Genomic DNA, 6,704 nt, shown 5'->3' on the forward strand with positions numbered 1-6,704 from the left:
TCACGGGGCACGGGCCTGGGCACTTGTGCTGCCTGTCTGGGGGGACCCTTCACTGCCCTGGCTGTTTCTCCTCTGAACCTTTTTACCCAAAAGGCTGATTGATGGCCTTCCTCCTTAGATGACAGAACTTGGTGGCTTCTACCCCAGCCCTGGTTCTAGAATCACAAAACCTCAGTCTGCAAAAGGGGCAGGACCCCTCACACTTCTCTCACCAAAAGAAGTGCAACAATGTCAAAATCAATGCTTGGGTTCTGAACCCCTCTCTCAGCAGCAACCCCTTCCCCGCCCCAGCTCCATTGACTTTTTCTGCCCCAGGACCTTGGGGAGGTAGGTGTGGAAACCAAACTGAGGTGACTGACAGCTGTTACCAGCCTGAATCTCCCACTGAAAGCCCCAACCCCAAGTTCCCGGTGCCAGGGAAGCTGGACACAGGCCAGAAGCAGCAGGAAAACCCAGACTTGACCAATCTGAGCGTGCTGAGCAAAATCCCCAGACGTGCCCCAACCCTTGGGCCCCACACAATGCACTCAGTGAGGATACTTCCTGGGCAAGAGGCAGCTTCCTCTCGGGAGACCCCGGTGCTACCTGGGATGGGGTTGGCGTGACCAACTATCCCGGGTGTCCGAGGCTGTGGGGACCCCTGGGATACTGGATCTCTAGGACAGCCCCTGACAAACACGGATGAGCTGGCCACCACGGGTCAGCGAGGAAGCTTTGGGGGCCGGCCCTCTTTTCATTCTGTGAGTTTCTTTCCCTACCTCACCCCCAGGGAAGGACATTGTCTTGGTGGGGTTTTGACCCCGGGGTCTCTGCTTCTAGCTGATTGTGCCCAGCATGCCCTGACCCTCTTTGGCTTCCAGAATGCACACGGGCCCCTCCTTTACTCCACGCAGACAAGTGAGCACACACAGCAGCCTTCACTGCAGCGTCTCCGGGGTCTGAGAGCACACACCTGGGGGTGGAGCGGGTACTTTTCCCCTTGCCCTCACAGAGGGCTGGCAGGCACCCCGGCCTCAACACCGCAGTGAAACACATTTCCAAGAAAAGTCTCCCCGCACCACAGCGAGACAAAGGGGCTGTGAGTCACCTGGGCTGCATTTGGCTGTCAGCATGTGGGAAGGTCTGGAACCTATCAGAGAAGGGGGGCTTCAGGTTACACGAGGCAGCCCTGTGGAAAGGAGGGTGTGTGGTCCCCGGGCCCGGCGGCCTCCCCTAGCCCCAGCCGGGCCTCCTGTGCAGATGAGGGGCCCAGGCAGCAAAGGATGATGGGACTCCATGTGTCTGCTCACTATTTTCTCCGTCAGGAAGTCTTTCCTTCTTCATGGCTCTTAGGGAGCCTCAAACGGGCAGCATCCCACCGTGCCATCAAGGGGGCTTTGCCCAATTAGTTCAGTCCCTGAGTCCAGAATCACTGTGCTACGTGTGGTGGTCTTCCCTCAGATCTTCACGGGCTTACAGCCAGAATCATGCACGCCCACCCCTAGACACACACGCACAGGGGCACGTACCCCCCACACACGTATACACCCAGAGATACACCCAAACCTAGAAACACACACAGATTCACCCAAACACACATGTACAGAGGCACAGGGACCACCCCCACCTCACACACACACCTCCAAGGATGCGCACGCACGCACAACCACACACACGCGCGTGCACTCATTCTCCCACAGACACACTCGTATCCAAATATAGTAAGACTCTGGTTCGCGAGCATCCTTCGTGCTGGAAACACGCTTGTGATCCAAAGCACCTGTACATCAAAGCGAATTTCCCCAGAAGAAATCATGGAAATGCAGATGATTCGTATGATTCGTTCCACACCCCAAAAATATTCATAGAAAAGTGACCGCAATGCCGTAATATAATACAAAATAATAAAGAAGATACAAAGAAAAATAAACAAATTAACCTGCACTTAGCTGTGAAAGCCTCTGTGGCTGGTTGTGAGGGAGATGAGAGGAGAGTTGCTGTGTAGGACGACTTTCGCTATCACTAATACAAGCACCGTTATCGGCTCGGTGGAATCTTTTTCTGCATGGGGGCCTTCGTATCAACGGATGTTGACTACGGTACAGTGTTAATAAACTCTTGTCATGTATTTAATGTAACTGGCAATCAGGTAGCGGAGGAAAGGGTCTCTCTCTGCAGGCAGCCTGACCTAGAATGAAGCAAAGTATTCCTAAGCTCACTCTTGTCTGGAAAAGCAAAGGACTGTCCGTAGGTGCTTTGAAGTGACAAAAAATACACTAGTCCCAGTTGTGGGCACCTTCCAACATTCTGAAAATCACTGATTTCTGCCAAACACCACAGCCTGAGACAGAGCATCCTAGTATGGGAGATGATCACCCACAATCCCTCAGGGAGAGAGAGAGAACTGTTGGCTCGGTTGTGATCATGCGACATTTGGCACCCCATACTACTTGTATCACAAGACGTGGCTTGTTCATCAAGTTAAGATGTATTATAAATGTTTGCTCGTCTTGTGGAACACTCGCAGAACAAGTCATTCGCAATCCAATGCTTTACTGTACAGGTATTTATCACATCGCACCAAATCACACTCACACACATCACACAAACGTGTAAGGAGATCTGAAGTCAGAAAAAGTACGCATATGCACACACACACAGAGCTAGCACTCCCAGGGAAGCACACCCTGAACCCCCCTTAGATCCTATGCAGCTCCATTATTGCACAGCTGACTCGTGGCCACCTGTCCATCCCCCATCGGCAGTCCCGGCATCCCAAGCACCCCGTGCCCAGGGCCCTTAGCGGGAGAAAAGGTGACAGATCGTTCAGCAGACCCCCAGAGAGGACAGAGCCAGGGGACTTGCAAATTTGGCCTGAGCCAGTGACACTGACATAGTCACTTTTCCACCGTGTGGCATAATCCAATTACTCATGGCAGGGCCAAGCAAGGAGAAGTCCCCATACCTCCCGGCTACCTCAGGACGCAGTTGAAAAATTTGAAAATATTCCTTCAGCCTTCATTCCAAGAGTCATTTGGTTTTCAAAGCGTCCCAAACCCAATAAAAACAAACAACTGAAGAATGAATCCTATGGAGAATTACATATGAGCAATGAAAATCACAGTGCTTACCAATAGTGAACATTTGGTTAATTATGTGTACCTTGCATGAAATGAAATGTATTCGATTTGTAGCTAAATGGAATAATATATAAGCTATACCATAACTTGAAGGAAATACACTTGGATGGAATTTTTTATTATGATGACAACTATGCAAATAAACAAGCAGTTGACAATTTAATGGGAAACACACAGGAGAGAAAATGCAAGCGAGAAGAGGAAATAGTCTTTCCCTACACTTCTGTAAAATGGGCAAATAAACATTAAATCTAGTCACCCACAGAGAATAAAGTCACCATCCCAAGTGTTTACAGATATCTTCTTTGTAGAAGCAGAATGAGTCCTATTTCTTGAGTTTGACGCTGGGGGACACACTCCTGCCAATTTGCCATTTCAGAAAGATCCAACTTTAAGTACGATGTTTCCGGTTCACTGATAAAGCATTAAAGCATTTATGCGTGGCACTGGAGATACACAGATGAATAAAACTTGCTTTATACTCTAAGTCTTCTTGGAGGAGATGGTCCCTGAACTGAGGGTGAAGGACAGGTGGAAGGAAATGTGGATTCCAGTAGTGGTTAGGAGACCAGGGGACCAAAATGAACTAGGTGAGAGCAAGGAGGTTGTTTGTGGAGTCCACAATGACTCTGAGGTTTCTGACGTTGGGACTGGATGGGTCACGGGGGAATTCAAAAGAAGAGGCAGCATTGGGTTCCAGGATTAGACCGGGGAGAAAGTGGTTCCATTTTGGACCCAAGGATTTGGGGTATCCAAAGATGCCACCCACTCTCCATGGAGATATAGAAGAAGGAGTCATCAGGGTGAGGACAGTGGAGAAAGCTTGCAGGGTTGTAGAAAAGAATTCAGAGTGTAAGAAAATAATCTAGGAGCTAACTCTGGGGAAGAGAACTAGTAAAAGGCGGACAGATTGGAACCCGGGAAGACAGAAAGGAGCTGGTCACAGGTAGAAGGCAAGTCACAAAAGGCAAAGGAAGGTCAAGGCGAAGGGCTAGTCAATACATGAAGGAGCCTTGAAGTGAGGAGGGGCCAGTACTAAATCTCGGGAGGGGAAATCAAGAACATCTTACTGACAGCGATGCCTTTCATGGTCCTACTCACTCAGAGCATCAAGAAGTAGGTTTCAGCTTACAGAAATCAACTGTCTGTAAAAACTTTGGGTCCAGCATGATCCCTAAAGATATATTGGTCAAAGCTTGTCATAACACAAAAATGAATTGCCGGAATCTTCTTTAGCACCCAAGTTACCATAGGCTGATTAGGTGGTTTGCCTAATTACAGACTAAGTGGTAAGTAATATTGATGATGATTCTTCCTATATAACTCTTGGGTCTAAACGTCAGCCAGATCTCAGGTCTCCTAAGCTTGGTAAGAAATTGTAAAACAGGGGCGTCTGGGTGGCTCAGTTAAGTGTTCGACTTCAGCTCAGGTCATGATCTCACAGTTTGTGGGTTCGAGCCCCGCGTCGGGCTCTGTGCTAACAGCTCGGAGCCTGGAGCCTGCTTCGGATTCTGTGTCTCCCCCTCTCTCTCTCTGCCCCTCCCCAGCTCGCACTCTGTCTCTCTCTAAAATAAATAAACATTTTTAAAACCTTTAAATATAAAAAAATAAATAAATTGTAAAACACATGTTAACAAATTAAACACAAACTTAACAAGTTTTCAGTTGGTTTCCTTGGATAAGATGGCCCAGATTCTAGGTTGCTATATATTGAAAATATGACATATATTGGAAACACTAAATAAAAACATAGTATGTAACAATTTGTAATTGTTTGTGTGTGGATTCTGGGTAAAAGTGTAACCCATTGAAAAGTCTTGCCCTGGCTTGTTAAAAAAAAAAAAATCACGTGGCAAGAGTCCTCATCCAGGAGAATATGAATGCTAATCTCTCAAAATCTATAAACTACGCAGTGTAGCTGCTGATGAAATCACCAAATAAAACAGAGAATTTATCCAGGAGAGCAAGATGTCTGAATCCTTTAAAATTTGGTTAGTTGTTCTCATATTAGGAATGGGGGGGCTCAGGTAAAACCTCACATAAAAAGCTGGCCAGGCAAGGACTGTCCGAGCTTCCTCTCGAAGGGAAGCTGTCAGGCTGGGCTTCAGACGGGATCGGTTTTCTTTACAAAAGACCATGTAATGCTGTTTACTACTCCTAAAATATATGAGAAGTACGATCAAAGTTCTCCTTCTATAACCAGATGACCGAAAAATGGTTGAGCCAGCCCTGCATACCTTGGCCTTTGGCCCCGTTTCTCGAGGAAATGGTTTTAACAAATATTTCATATCGCATTGAAAAACATTTGCTCGTTCCTGAGGGCGTCTCATCTGAAGGAAAGAAAGGCTGGGGTACTTTAACTGGTTGGTGCTGGGGATACTGGAATCAGGAGGAGAGCAAGTGAAGATTCCAGGTACTCTTTTGACTTGATCCTCCCAGTTCCGGAAACTATGAAACTCTACAGAATCCCTAGCAGGAGGAGGCTTTGGGCCCTTGTACCCAGGCACCATCAAGGCACTGGGGCAGCCATAAGCTCTCCATGAAGTCTCATGGCCTTGTTTCTTTTTGCTCCTCTTGAGCCGTGAAGGACATCATTTTGGGTGAGAGGAAATAAGGCCTCAACGTCCAACCATTTATTCATAAGAACTTTGATTCCAGCTGCCTCTCTTCCAGGTCTCCGAAAACAACTCCCAGTTAAAGCAGGAGAGCCTGGCCTTTCTTAAGAGCTCATTAAATGTTACCTCCAAATAGCCCTTGGGAAGGAAAGTCGGCTACGCGAGTCCCATCTCCCCACCTGGGCTAGCAAGCAGCGTGCACCTTGGAAGCTTGTCCTAAGAGAACAAGCTTGCAAGATGGACAGCGATGGACCAGCGAACAATGAGCCCTTTTTAGCCCTGGGGCCCGGCTGAGCCTCTGAGAACCCAGCGCTTACATTGCTGGGAGGCTGGGGTGCTCTAGGTGACAGGAGTCCTTCCCCGTGGCTCCAAGGAGCTGGGTCATTGGTTTTCTTACGGGAGAGGACATTGCACAGTTCCTGTTGCACAGGAACTGGGAGGATCAAGTCAAAAGAGTACCTGGAATCTTCCACTTACTCTCCTCCGGATTCCAGTATCCCTGTTGCACAGTTCAGGCTGTGTGGCCCAGCCGGGCAGACAGGAGAGTACAAACACGGATGCCCCCATTTCTGGCTGGTCTAGCCTGTTCTTGCTTCTGTCCTGGGTGGAAAACAGGAATAGCTCTGGCTGTACTGGGGCCTGCGGGGAAGGGAGGTGAGCAGAGCACGGAGGCCAGGAGGCCCGGGAGGCTCAGAGAAGCCCCCGAAGACAGCCTTCGCCTCCAGCTGGGATTCTCTCCCACAACACCCAGGAGCCTACAGCCGGCCCAGGGAGGCTTCAGGAGCACAGTCCTGACACAGCAGGACACTGATGGCCGGTCACAACCACAAAGCTAAGCAGCTGCCCTCTGAGGGGCCAGGACCCTCAGTGAGCAGGGTGCTTTGCTCAATGAAGGGTCCCAACCCAGCACTCAGCACCATACACCCCTCCCCCCGCTGCCACAGCCTCCCTCTGCCATAGGGAGCCCTGG

At 49.2% G+C, this 6,704-nt stretch overlaps 1 long non-coding RNA gene across 1 annotated transcript; it reads right to left on the reverse strand.

The window, feature by feature from the left end:
* Nucleotides 1-2,081: 2,081 nt before the first annotated feature.
* On the reverse strand, nucleotides 2,082-6,332 carry LOC121026757 (uncharacterized). Its single transcript, XR_005788443.1, has 2 exons — nucleotides 6,212-6,332; nucleotides 2,082-2,167 (listed from the first exon to the last, which is right to left on the reverse strand). It is a non-coding gene; the product is annotated as an uncharacterized LOC121026757 (long non-coding RNA).
* Nucleotides 6,333-6,704: the final 372 nt, after the last annotated feature.

This window comes from Herpailurus yagouaroundi, unplaced genomic scaffold, assembly GCF_014898765.1.
Source record: "Herpailurus yagouaroundi ecotype Mexico unplaced genomic scaffold, PumYag 162432, whole genome shotgun sequence".
Lineage (NCBI taxonomy): Eukaryota > Metazoa > Chordata > Mammalia > Carnivora > Felidae > Herpailurus > Herpailurus yagouaroundi.